Source organism: Pristiophorus japonicus, chromosome 6 (assembly GCF_044704955.1).
Source record: "Pristiophorus japonicus isolate sPriJap1 chromosome 6, sPriJap1.hap1, whole genome shotgun sequence".
In the NCBI taxonomy this organism is placed as follows: Eukaryota; Metazoa; Chordata; class Chondrichthyes; family Pristiophoridae; genus Pristiophorus; species Pristiophorus japonicus.
The window spans coordinates 82582912-82597646 of record NC_091982.1 but is presented as its reverse complement, the minus strand read 5'-3'; the positions used below and the strand labels follow the sequence as shown (position 1 = coordinate 82597646).

The 14735-nt window shown below is 43.2% G+C and overlaps 1 protein-coding gene across 1 annotated transcript in view; it reads left to right on the top strand.

Moving 5' to 3' along the window:
- The window catches only part of drp2 (dystrophin related protein 2), a 173268-nt gene that overhangs the window by 78924 nt on the left and 79609 nt on the right, over window positions 1-14735 (top strand). The window lies entirely within an intron of this gene.

Here is a 14735-nt window from a genome sequence, read left to right as displayed (position 1 = left end):
GAGTTGCAGATTTGGTACAGTCATGAATAAAAGGTTGTCGGATCTGTGGCCTGCCTCTCAGCAGTAAGGAACATCAGTAGCATCTGCAGGACAGACTTCAGGCAAGCAGATGACAAGCACAATTGGGACATTTTCAGCAATGTGCACTTGTAAACACACTAGAGATGTCCACTAGGAAGGGACATGGAGATTTGTAAATGCAATAGAACAGACAAGTGGCTGTCAGTCCCCTGCCAGCACTTGCCTCTGGGTCTGGCCAAGTGCCTGGAGAAGCATTCCCAAAACATATAGCTCCCTACAGCCAAAATAGTACAGGCTAATCCTTGCACACAATTAGGCCAGACCATCTGGGTATTTCACACAGAGAGATAGCAAGGAGACATCTCAGGCATGCAATACATTCATTCTTTCCAATAGGGCAACAACAATTTGCATCTTTAATGTTAAAAGACATTCCGAGGTGATACTAGCTGTAGGGAAATGGATGCCAGGAATGGAGTGATTAGGAGTGACTGAAACCTGGATCAAAAAGATAGGTCTTGAGGATTTTTTTAAAGATGAAAAGGGCAGGGTGGTTCAGAACATAAGATACAGGAGCAGGAGTAGGCCACACGGCCCCTCGAGCCCGCTCCGCCATTTAACATGCTCATGGCTGATCCAATCATGGACTCGGAGGGAATTCTACAGAGCAGGCCCGAGGCCCTGCCAGCAGTGGTGGGGCAAAGGGAGTGGGAGATGTACAGAAGGCATGAGTCAATGGAATAGAGTGTTAAAGAAGTTGATTAGGACTGAAGGAGATTGCAGAAATAGGATGGGGTAAAACTATGGTGATATTTAAAGAGAAGGCTTTTGAATGTAATGCACTGGGAGATTGGGATCTCGGGTAAGTCAACAAGGATGATGGGGATGGAGGTGAGCAGGACAGGAAGTGTGCAGAAGATTTTTGAATGCATTGAAGTTTATGGAGGGTGGATGATTGAAAGCTAACAAGGACACCCTTGGAGTACTCAAGTCTGAAGGTGAAGAAGGCATGTATAAGGATTTTAGTGGCAAAGTTGCTGGGTTAGAGAAGATGGTGGAAGTAAGCAGTCTTAGTGATGAATAGGATGTGTGGTTTCAAGCTAGGCTTAGAATTGAGCAAGCCACCCAGATTATGGACTGTTTGGTTCATCTGAAACAGTGATCGGGTATGGGGATGGAATTAGGGCCAAGGGATTAAAGTTTGTGGCTGATGCCACAGACAATAGCTTTGGTCTTCCTCCTGCTCAGCTGGAAGAAATTGTGATTCATCCAAGACTTAATGCCAAACTGGCAGTCTGACAGCATGGAGGCAGTTGATGGTTTGAGAGAAGTGGTGGAGTGGCAAGGCTGGGAACAATGTTCTAAATGATTGCTTCCTCCAAGTATTCACAAAGGAAACGTGAGCAACATGTTCTCCACAAGTGGAATAAACCTAAAAAAAATAATTACTTTGCTAGAAATAAGAATATAAAGTCACAAAAAGAAATAAGTTATTTGTCCCAGAGTTCTGACAGAGATTTGAACATAAAAACATAAGAAATAGGAGCTGGAGTAGGCCATTTGGCCCTTCGAGCCTGCTGCACCATTCAACAAGATCATAGTTGATCTTCTATCTCAGCTCCACCTTCCTGCACCATCCCCATATTCCTTAATTCCCTTAGTTCCCAAAAATTTACCAACCTCTGATTTAAATTTACTCAAAGACTGAACATCCACAGCTCTCTGGGGTTGAGAATTCCTAAGATTCATAACTCTTTGAGTGAAGAAATTTCTCCTCGTCTCAGTCCTAAATGGCTGACCCCTTATTCTGACTGCGTGTTCTAGATTCCCCAGCCAGGGGAAATTTTTGTCAGCATTAACCCTGTCAAACCCCTTAAGAATTTTATATGTTTCAATTAGATCACCTCTCATTCTTCTAAACTCGAGGGGATATAGGCCTAGTCTATTCAATCTCTCCTCATAGGGCAATCCCCTCATCCCAGGAACCAGTCTAGTGAACCTTCATTGCACTCCCCCTAAGGCAAGTATGTCTTTCCTCAGTATAAAAGCAGAAAGTACTGGAAATCTCAGCAGGTCAGGCAGCATCTGTGGAGAGGAAGCAGAGTTAACGTTTCGGGTCGATGATCCTTCGTCAGAACTGGAGAGTGTTCGGAAAGAACAGATTCTTAACAAGCACTGAAAGGGGGAGGGAGAAAGAACAAAAGGGAAGGTCTGTGATAGGTTGGAAGACAGGAGAGATTAAAGAGACAAAAGGGATGATGGCCCAAATTCAAATGGTAATGTCAGGAGTTAGAAAAACATTAGTCAAGTTAGGGTGTGAATGGTGGGATAATGACCAACTATCATTAGAGACAAGGAGAAAAAAAAGAAAGAAATAGGCTCTGAAGGGGAGGAGGGGGTGGGGGGTGAAAGGGAGCCAAAGATTGGCAGCGGTTACGCTCTGAAATTTTTGAACTCGATGTCTTTCCTTAGGTAAGGAGAGTAAAACTGTACTCAGTACCACCAATGACCTGTATAATTGTAGTAACCCTTCTATACTATTATACTCTAATCCCCTTGTAACAAAAGCGAACATACCATTTGGGAGAAGATTTACGTGGCACTGACTCAGATGAGGGAGTCAGTGAAAACTGAGGAGGTACCAGTAGTTTAAAGACAGGTCATTGCGGTGCCCATATTCAAACAGTGTGATGCAGAAAACTATGGAAGCTGTAGTCTCCCTTCCATTTTATGTAATTGCAGGACAGTTAGTTTCACATCTGTTGTAGGGAAAGGTTTAGAATCTTTAATTAAAAAATTAAATTACTAATTATCTAGATGAAGAGAAAGTAATACGGATTTCAAAGGTGACAACCCTGATAGAGTTCTTTTGAGGAGGTGACAGATATGGTGTTCTGAATTTACATAAATGACCTGGTTTCAGTAACACAATGAAAAGTGGTTACATTTGCAGGTGATACCAAACTAAGTGAAGCTGGGAATTTGGAGGAGGCAGCTAAGGTGTTACAGATGATTTGGGAAAAATATTTAAGTGGCCAGGACAATGACAGATGAAATTTAATGCAGACAAATATTCCAGATAGGAAGGAAAAGCAGCTGACTCACGTACTACATGAAATGTATGTATATATATATTTTTTTTTTTAATTCATTTTCTGGATTTGGGCATCGCTAGCAAGGCCAACATTTATTGCCCATCCCTAGTTGTCCTTGAAAAGGTGATGGTGATTACTCTTCTTGAACTGCTACAGTCCATGTGGTGAAGGTGCTCTCACAATGCTGTTAGGTAGGGTGTTCCAGGATTTTGAAGGAACCGATATATGTCCAAGTCAAGATGGTGCGTGACTTGGAGGGGAACTTAAGGTGACAGTGTTCCCATGCACTTGCTGCCTTTGTCCTTCTAGATCGTAGAGGTCACAGTATTTATGTGGCTGATTCAGTTTAAGTTTCTGGACAATGTTGACCCCCCAGGATGTTGATGATGTGGGATTTGATGATGGTAATGTCATTGAATATCAAGGGGAGGTGGTTAAACTTTCTCTTGTTGGAGATGGTCATTGCCTGGTACTTGTGTGGCACAAATGTTACTTGCCATCTATCTGCCCAAGTTGAATTTTTGACTAGGTCCTATTGCATCTCGGCACAGACTGCTTCATTATCTGAGGAGTTGCGAATGGAACTAAACCCTGTGCAATCATCAGTGAACATCCCCACTTCTAACCTTATGGAGGGAAGGTCATTGATGAAGCAGCTGAAGATGGTTGGGCTGAGGACACAGCTCCGAGGAACTCCTGCAGTGATGTCCTGGGACTGAAATGATTGGCCTCCAACAACCACAATCGTCTTCCTTTCTGCTAGATATGACTTGAGCCAGTGGAGAATTTTCCCCTGAATAATATCTCCTTATGTGGCTCAGTGTCTTATCGAAACATATAAGATTATGAGGGGGCTTGACAAGGTGGATGTAGAGAAGATGTTTCAACTGATAGGGGAGACTAGAACTAGGGGGTATAATCTTAGAATAAGGGGCCGCCCATTTAAAACTGAGATGAGGAGGAATTTCTTCTCTCAGAGGGTTGTAAATCTGTGGCATTCAGAGAGCTGTGGAAGCCGGGACATTGATTAAATTTAAGACAGAGATAGACAGCTCCTTAACCGATAAGGGTTTAAGGGGAGCGGGAGCGGTTATGGGAAGTTAATGCTTTATTCTGAAATAGAAAACAAAATTCATAGCTATATTTAAGCTGTAATCATGGTTTCCTTGGGTTTTCGTGAGTCAAAGATTTACTTTCCCAGGAAGGACATAAAAAATGCAGCATCCTCTGTGAGTAGGCAATATGCAGCTTTCTCTTTTATTTTATTTCTCTTTCACCCCTCCGCCCCCTCCCCCCACCCCCGCCACCCCAATTTCTTCCTTCCACCCCTTCACCTCTTTCCCCTAAAATTTCTGAACCTCTCCTCCATTCCACCACGTTTATCCATCCACTTCTCTTCTCCCCTTTATGTCCCACCCCTACCAACATCCCTGCCCCAAAGCCATTGGTAACCTTTCAAAATGATCAGCATGGCAAGAGCAATTACAACTCAGCAGCGGTTTTCAAAGTACTCATTGTTCTTATATTGTACCATCGCCAAATACATTATTAGCACATTGGGCATTTTGGAAACTAAACACCTTAGAGCTGTCACACTAATAAAGTGCAGACAGCAGCCCTGGGAGTGCTGGGAAGCAAGTCCGGAAACAGTGAAACGCAGGGAGTGGGGTGCTAGGAAGCAAACTGGAAGAGACTATGCAGGGAAAATGAGCAAGCCTGGGAGTGGTGAAGAAAGCAAGCGCTCTACTCGGAACTCCTACACGCAAGCCCCAGTGGGCAGAGGAAATGTTTCAAGGACACCCTCAAAGCTTCCTTGATAAAATGCAACGTCTTCACCGACACCTGGGAAGCCCTGGCCAAAGACCACCGCCCTAAATGGAGGAAGAGCATCCGGGAGAGCACTGAGCATCTCGAGGCTCGTCGCCGAGAGCATGCAGAAAGTAAGCGCAGGCAGTGGAAGGAGCGTGCGGCAAACCAGTCTCCCCACTCATCCGTTCCTTCAACGACTGTCTGTCCCACCTGTGACAGAGACTGTAATTCCTGTATTGGACTGTTCAGTCACCTAAGAACTCACTTTTAGAGCGGAAGCAAGTCTTCCTCGATTTCGAGGGACTGCCGATGACGATGGGGTGAAGAACAGATAGCAGGCCTGGGTGAACATAAGAACATAAGAACATAAGAATTAGGAACAGGAGTAGGCCAATAAGATCATGGCTGATCTGGCCGTGGACTCAGCTCCACTTACCCGCCCGCTCCCCATAACCCTTAATTCCCTTATTGGTTAAAAATCTATCTATCTGTGATTTGAATACATTCAATGAGCTAGCCTCAACTGCTTCCTTGGGCTGAGAATTCTGCAGATTCACAACCCTCTGGGAGAAGAAATTCCTTCTCAACTCGGTTTTAAATTGGCTCCCCTGTATTTTAAGGCTGTGCCCCCTAGTTTTAGTCTCCCCGACCAGTGGAAACAACCTCTCTGCCTCTATCTTGTCTATCCCTTTCATGATTTTAAATGTTTCTATTAGATCACCCCTCATCCTTCTGAACGCCAACGAGTAAAGACCCAGCCTACTCAATCTATCATCATAAGGTAACCCCCTCATCTCCGGAATCAGCCTAGTGAATCGTCTCTGTACCCCCTCCAAAGCTAGTATATTCTTCCTTAAGTAAGGTGACCAAAACTGCACACAGTACTCCAGGTGCGGCCTCACCAATACCCTGTACAGTTGCAGCAGGACATCCCTGCTTTTGTACTCCATCCCTCTCGCAATGAAGGCCAACATTCCATTGGCCTTCCTGATTACCTGCTGCACCTGCAAACTAACTTTTTGGGATTCATGCACAAGGACCCCCAGGTCCCTCTGCACCGCAGCATGTTGTAATTTCTCCCCATTCAAATAATATTCCTTTTTACTGTTTTTTTTTTCCAAGGTGGATGATCTCACATTTTCCGACATTGTATTCCATCTGCCAAACCTTAGCCCATTCGCTTAACCTATCCAAATCTCTTTGCAGCCTCTCTGTGTCCTCTACACAACCCGCTTTTCCACTAATCTTTGTGTCATCTACAAATGTTGTTACACTACACTCTGTCCCCTCTCCCAGGTCATCTATGTATATTGTAAACAGTTGTGGTCCCAGCACCGATCCCTGTGGCACACCACTAACCACCGATTTCCAACCTGAAAAGGACCCATTTTCCCGACTCTCTGCTTTCTGTTAGTTAGCCAATTCTCTATCCATGCTAATACATTTCCTCTGACTCCGCGTACCTTTATCTTCTGCAGTAACCTTTTGTGTGGCACCTTATCGAATGCCTTTTGGAAATCTAAATACACCACATTCATCAGTACACCTCTATCCACCATGCTCATTATATCCTCAAAGAATTCCAGTAAATTAGTTAAATATGATTTCCCCTTCATGAATCCATGTTGCGTCTGCTTGATTGCACTATTCCTATTTAGATGTCCCGCTATTTCTTCCTTAATGATAGCTTCAAGCATTTTCCCCACAACTGATGTAAAACTAACCGGCCTATAGTTACCTGCATTTTGTCTGCCACCTTTTTTAAACAGAGGAATTACATTAGCTGCTTTCCAATCCGCTGGTCCCTCCCTAGAGTCCAAAGAATTTTGGTAGATTATAAACCAATGCATCTGCTATAACTTCTGCCATCTCTCTTAATACCCTGGGATGCATTTCATCAGGGTAAATGGAAGGCTTGCCATGGTGAGCACAGGTAGGCCCGGGGGGATAAAAGAGGGCAAGAAACAGAGGGACCCCTCCATCCTCTGAGGCAACAGGAGGTCCATGATGGCAAGGCTGGGCAGGCCACGGGAAGGAAGTGGGAAGTGAGGTGGCAAAAGCCAAAGGCCCACTGCAATCGAGGTAGAAATTAAAATATATAATAGGGCTGGATTTTGGGCTCTACTGATTTCGCGGCGGTAAAGTTTGCGCCCGGGAACAGTTTGCGCCTCAGTCAGCAAAATTCGGCAGCTGGATCATGGGGCGTTACACACCTCTCTTAGGGCACTAGGCGAGTTGAATAAGCAAAAGTCCCGAGCTAAACAGCCAGTCTCGGAGCGCTCTAAGAGAGGCCTGGGGAGAAAACAAAACCTGACAAAAAAACACCAAAAGCATTCCCAATAAATAACTCAAGCCACCACAACATAAATCGCAAAATAAAAAACAATCACACTTACCTGAGGTCGACATTACTTGCCTCACTGCAGCCGCTACAGTTCAGACCTCCCGCTTTCACAGGCTGTCCCAGCAGGGCGCTCTACGGATGCAACAGATCGGACGGCAGCCAAACATAGAGCCGGTGTCGCAACCAGGACCGTTGCACACCGGCTCGCCTCTTCCGGGCGGTAATGCTCCATGCCCCACTGAAACCGGCACCGAAAGCACCAGCGCTGGAAACTGGCCGCCCACCTGGAAGAGCCTACTGTCGCCATTGCAGCCCCTCTGCGGTGTAAACAGAGGCGGCAACAAGCCAAAAATCCAGCCCATAAACTTTAAATAAAACTTGCCTACAGGGAAGGAAAAAAATAAACATAACTCTGAAATAAAATGAACCTGCAGGGAAGAAACAGCAACACCACTTGGTATTAAGAGAAATGGAATTGGGAGAGAGAGTTTGGAGGGGCAGCAGCACCACTTAGTTATGGTGAGGAGTGAAAGGTGCTTGAGTCAATTATACACAACTTATACATATCTTACAGCTTAAAATTAACTCTCAGATATGACAGAAATAACATGACACTCAAATATAACCTTCCTGTATGCGTAAGGTGTGCATGCGATACATAAACCTTGAATATATTATAGATATACCTACACGTATCCTGCATTTTGTCTTACTGATGTACAGGCCTTGGGGTGGATGGGTGGGGAGGGCAACACTTGTTGTTTAACACCTAGCAAAACTGTGCCACTTCACTCACTGACTGGTCTGTTGCAGTAATTCAGGTTCCTCATCATCCTCTTCCAGGGATCTGTCTTGCTGCAGCTCCTCTTTTGAATTCACGCGTATGCCTCTTTTAATGACAATATTGTAAAGCATGCAACACAGCACACTTAACCTGTGAACTTGCTCTAGGTCACACTAAATGTTACCAGAGCTTACCAAGTGTCAGAAGCATTTTAAGAGGCCAATGCTCTGTTCTATTCCATTCAGAAACATGGAAACATAGAAAATAGGTGCAGGAGTAGGCCATTCGGCCCTTCGAGCCTGCACCACCATTCAATAAGATCATGGCTGATCATTCCCTCAGTACCCCTTTCCTGCTTTCTCTCCATACCCCTTGATCCCCTTAGCCATAAGGGCCACATCTAACTCCCTCTTCAATATATCCAATGAACTGGCATCAACAACTCTCTGCAGCAGGGAATTCCACAGGTTAACAACTCTCTGAGTGAAGAAGTTTCTCCTCATCTCAGTGCTAAATGGCCTACCCCTTATCCTAAGACTGTGTCCCCTGGTTCTGGACGTCCCCAACATCGGGAACATTCTACCCTGTCTCGTCCCGTCAGAATCATATCTTTCTATGAGATCCCCTCTCATCCTTCTAAACTCCAGTTGATCCAGTCTCTCCTCATATATCAGTCCAGCCATCCCGGGAATCAGTCTGGTGAACCTTCGCTGCACTCCCTTAATAGCAAGAACGTCCTTTCTCAGACTAGGAGACCAAAACTGAACACAATATTCCAGGTGAGGCCTCACCAAGGCCCTGCACAACTGCAGTAAGACCTCCCTGCTCCTATACTCTAATCCCCTAGCTATGAAGGCCAACATACCATTTGCCTTCTTCACCGCCTGCTGTACCTGTATGCCAACTTTCAATGACTGATGAACCATGACACCCAGGTCTTGTTGCACGTCCCCTTTTCCTAATCTGTCACCATTCAGATAATATTCTGTCTTCGCGTTTTTGCCCCCAAAGTGGATAACCTCCAATTTATCCACATTATACTGCATCAGCCATGCATTTGCCCACTCACCTAACCTGTCCAAGTCACCCTGCAGCCTCTTAGCGTCCCCCTCACAGCTCACACCACCACCCAGTTTAGTGTCATCCGCAAACTTGGAGATATTACACTCAATTCCTTCATCTAAATCATTGATGTATATTGTAAAGAGCTGGGGTCCCAGCACTGAGCCCTGCGTCACTCCACTAGTCACTGCCTGCCATTCTGAAAAGGACCCTTTTATCCCGACTCTCTGCTTCCTGTCTGCCAACCAGTTCTCTATCCACGTCAGTATATTACCCCCAATACCATGTGCTTTGATTTTGCACACCAATCTCTTGTGTAGGACCTTGTCACAAGCCTTTTGAAAGTCCAAATACATCACATCCACTGGTTCTCTCCTGTCCACTCTACTAGTTACATCCTGCAAAAATTCTAGAAGATTTGTCAAGCATGATTTCCCTTTCATAAACCCATGCTGACTTGGACCGATCCTGTCACTGCTTTCCAAATGCGCTGCTATTTCATCTTTAATAATTGATTCCAACATTTTCCCCACAGCTGATGTCAGGCTAACTGGTCTATAATTCCCTGTTTTCTCTCTCCCTCCTTTCTTAAAAAGTAGTGTTACATTAGCTACCCTCCAGGCCATAGGAATTGATCCAGAGTCAATAGACTGCTGGAAAATGATCACCAATGCATCCATTATTTCTAGGGCCACTTCCTTAAGTACTCTGGGATGCAGACTATCAGGCCCTGGGGATTTATCGGCCTTCAATCCCATCAACTTCCCTAACACAATTTCCTGACTAATAAGGAATTCCTTCAGTTCTTCCTTCTCACTAGACCCTCTGTCCCCTAGTATTTCCGGAAGGTTATTTGTGTCTTCATTCGTGAAGACAGAACCAAAGTATTTGTTCAATTGATCTGTCATTTCTTTGTTCCCCATTATAAATTCATCTGATTTTGACTGCAAGGGACCTACGTTTGTCTTCACTAATCTTTTTTTCTTCACATATCTACAGAAGCTTTTGCAGTCAGTTTTTATGTTCCCAGCAAGCTTCCTCTCATACTCTATTTTCCCCCTCCTAATTATACTCTTTGTCATCCTCTGCTGAATTCTAAATTTCTCCCAGTCCTCAGGTTTGCTGCTTTTTCTGGCCAATTTATATGCCTCTTCCTTGGATTTAACTCTATCCTTAGTTTCCCTTATTAGCCATGGTTGAGCCACCTTCCCCGTTTTATTTTTTACTCCAGACTGGGATGTACAATTGTTGAAGTTCATCCATGTGATCTTTAAATGTTTGCCATTGCCTATCCACCGTCAACCCAGTCTATTCTAGCCAGTTCACGTCTCATACCATCGAAGTTACCTTTCACTAAGTTCAGGACCCTAGTCTCTGAATTAACTGTGTTACTCTCCATCTTAATAAAGGATTCTACCATATTATGGTCATTCTTTCCCAAGGGGCCTCACACAACAAGATTACTAATTAGTCCTTTCTCATTACACATCACCCAGTCAAGGATGGCCAGCCCTCTAGTTGGTTCCTCGACATATTGGTCTAGAAAACCGTCCCTAATATACTCCAGGAAATCCTCCTCCACCGTATTGCTACCAATTTGGTTAACCCAATCTATATGTAGATTAAAATCACCCATGATAACTGCTGTACCCTTATTGCATGCATCCCTAATTTCTTGTTTGATGCTGTCCCCAACCTTTTGGTCACCAACTGTTTGGTGGTCTGTACACAACTCCCACTAGCGTTTTCTGCAGCTCTACCCATACAGATTCCACATCATCCAAGCTAATGTCCTTTCTTACTATTGTGTTAATTTCCTGTAGCAAATAATCAAGGTCCCCTACAAGCCAGCCTGGCATTCTGTCTTCCAAACCAAACAATTGGGGAATCTTTGGTCTCCACAAGTTGTAAACATTCCTTGAAATATAGGGCCATAACTTGCGGACCCGATGGGCGTGTATGAGGTGTGCACGCGCCATAGGAGCTGCCCAAGCTCCGGGAAAAGGGCATTTACTGGTGGAGAGTTGGTCTATTTGCCCAACTTCTGCCCATCGAATGCCCGTGAAATTCTTATGCCTGGTAGACGCAGGCATAAGGCCTGCTTTTACCAGAAGAGATTTTTAAAAACTGATAAAATTATAATTTATACATTAAAAACCCTGTGCAATAAGGTAAGTTTATTTTTCGCCCCGTTAAAACATGTAAATTTATTTTTCAAAAAAAATTTAATTTGTTTTAAATATTTAATGGTCTTTTTTATTTATTTGATGTGTAGAAGTATTTTTAATGTGATCCCCATTCATATATATGGGAGTTTTGCACATACAGAAATCCTATTGCATGAATGGTAATTCCCTTCTTTGATTGGTTGAGAACCCCATATGATCCTAGAGGTGCTTGCAATCTGCATGTGCCCCTGGGATACGTGGGCCTCAACGCAGGCCTACACTTAGAGGCCCAGAACTGCACGTGTCTGAACCTCCGGGACCATCAGGTGAATTCGTAGATCTTTTGTAGGTCGGAGTTATTCGCTCCATTAGCATTAACCTTTGTACAAACATACAAAAGTGACGGGCAGCAAAAGACCAGCAAAAGATCTATTAAGCCTGACCCAATTTGGGCAGAATTACAAATCAAAGATTTGGAGGCATGTGCCAATGAAGTAGCTGATGTTATTCTAGGACGCAAGGTTGCGTACCTTCTAAATGTTCAGGGAAAAATAACTCTTTCTGTAAATGGGGGCAATGCTTGCTTGCACAAAGACCAATGGGTGAAATAAATGGCACTTGCATTCAAGGAATGCCACACAACTGGACATTTAGGGTCTGCCTCTCCAGCTGCTGCTCCATGATACTGTTAAACTTGATCACTTTCAGTTCCTCTGATATTGTCCTTAGCTACAGGTCTGGTCCCAGAAGCTGAATGGTACATGAAAGGTACAGAGGAACAGGAGTAGGCCATTTAGCCCCTCAAGCTTGTTCTACCATTCAATTAGATCATGGCTGATCTGTGAGCGAACTCCATATGCCTGCCTTTGCCCATATCCCTTAACACCTTTGGTTAATAAAAAGCTATCAATCTCCGATTTAAAATTAACAATTAATCTCGCATCAATTGCTGTTTGCAGAAGAGAATTCCAAACTTCTACTACCCTTTGTGTATAGAAGTGTTTCCTAATTTCACTCCTGAAAGGTCTGACTCTAATTTTTAGACTATGCCTCCTAGTCCTAGAAACCCCAACCAGCGGAAATAGTTTCTCTCCATCTACCCTATCTGCTCCCCTTAATATCTTGTAAACTTCAATCAAATCACCCCTTAAACTTATAAATTCCAGGGAATACAGCTCGAGAACTCCTCTTTTTTTTTTAATTAAAAAAAAATGATTTTTAACAACAATATGACATCTCCTGCTCTGTCTTTCTTGAATGCTGCCTGCTCTGTCTTGCACTTTAACACCAGCTTTAAATAGGAGAAATTAACATGATATGGCTATGAAATATGTCCCGCATAAATATGCATGTTCCCCATTAATTACTGATTGACAAGCTGTTAACAAACCAAAACGTTCATGCCAGGTCAGTGTATTAGAGGCATTATTTATTCACAAGAGCATGTTTAGGGTCATGGGCAAAAACGAACACCCATGCCATTAGCACTAATGCACAAATTGATTACGCCTTAACACTCAGTGCATTTGCTCGCTCTAATCCACAGTGCTAATAAACACCTAGAAGAGCTAATAAGTGTACATTTGGAATGGAAGAAAGGTGAGTGGAGGATTCACTGAAGTTATAAGAGGCAGCTTTGGCAAGGAACTAGATGGAGCACTTGCTGGAAGGGTAGATTAATGCCATGTGATGCACTTTTCAATAATAGTGCATTTGCAGGAATTATGAGAAGAGTTAAAGTTGGCTTGAGATGCTTCAGGCTGATCAAGTTGTAGGCAGTTTAATTTCCTCTCCATGCCATTTGTAGCACATTTTCATTAAACTTCTGTTTCATGCGGCGATTAATTTATTTACAATTAAAATAAATCTAAGATAAATGGTTAACGGCTGCAATAAATTGGGGCAAACAGGAATGTAAACGCTTTAAAACTTCCCAATATGATGGGCAGAATTTGGAGGGGTGGCTGCAGAATGCTGGGCGGGATTGAACCAAGATGCAATAACAGATCTGATAGAAGGAGAAGAGAGAAGTATGCAACCTGGCATCCTAGAATAACATCAGTTACTTCATTGGTGCAGATAAATCATCTCCAAAATCTTTGATTTGTAACTCTGCCCAACTGCTGTTCGAACAGTCAATTAATGAAACGGCCTCAAAAACAGGACAGATAATATTAAAGCACAGTAGGAATATATTGAGTCATTCACGTAAATGAACAGCTATCTATAAAGGAGCCGACAGCTGGGACAGTGAGTACAAAACCATGGCAGTGCAAAGTATCCCTGATGCTGATTTTGTGATTGTATTTGTCTCATTGTACAGTTTGAGCAATTAAGCGCTAAAAGTCAGACAGGAGGCGGGATCCTATTCAAACTCCCACAGCTGTTTTTGTGAGTGCCACTTTTTGTTCTGCCCTTGTTCTCAATTTCCGAACCTACAAGCATTTGAGAAGCCTTCAGCGTTTTTTCTTTAACCACTTCGTGTCATGAATGATTTATGAGCTACACAAGCAAAGAGGGAAATCAACAGCGTGCTTTGATGTTTCAAACGTACTATGTGCTTTACTGTTACACTGTGTTTAAGTGGACCGTGATGAAGAATTGACATCAGGATCAGTTGGGGATGTTCTTAACACAGAGAGATGATGAAAAGAAAATCTGTGAATATTGGAAATCAGAAATAAAAATAGAAAATGCTGAAAATATACAGCAGGCACACCCAAAATATTAATCTGTCTTTTCTCTTTCCAATCCTGATGAAACTTTTGTACATTTCCAAGATTTAATTCTTTTGTAACTATTTTTCAACAATAGATTTGGTTTCCTTTTATTTTTCTACCAGATAGCCTGTTCCAAAATAGAGATGTGTGTAGGGAAAAATAAATAATCCTGAATTCAGAACCTCATTAAAATGTCAAGGGCAATACTGCAGAATGTGAGCTTGCCATGTTGCAGCACCATGTCAGTGAAGGTTTTCATGGAGCACGAGCTTATTCCAGTTGTAAAAATAATTTGCATGCAAATGAGAGAGAATGAGCATCAGAGGAAACATATGGATCAATGTTTCCGGGATGTATGTACATTTTGTACTTCTATTCATGAATTTTCATCAGCTTCTGAAGCTTCCTACAATGTTTTAGCCAGCAGCCACTGTTCAATCCTTGATCCATACAAAGAAGGTTTCTCTGTATCCATGTTAATACCTGTATAGTGATCAGTATCTGGGAGATGGTGGTATCAGGTATTAATCCATTTCTGATTTGGCTGGAGGAGTACATTTTGTTGGGCCTTATAATTACAAGTAGTTTTTTTAAACCTGTACCAGGTGACATTTAGAATAAGTGTGCCATTGCTCCCCCAGTGGCTCAGTGTGTAATTGCAATGTCCACAGTGGAATCGAGTCATGTGTGTAATTTTTGCCAATTGTGTGAAATGGGAACCAGTGCCTGTTA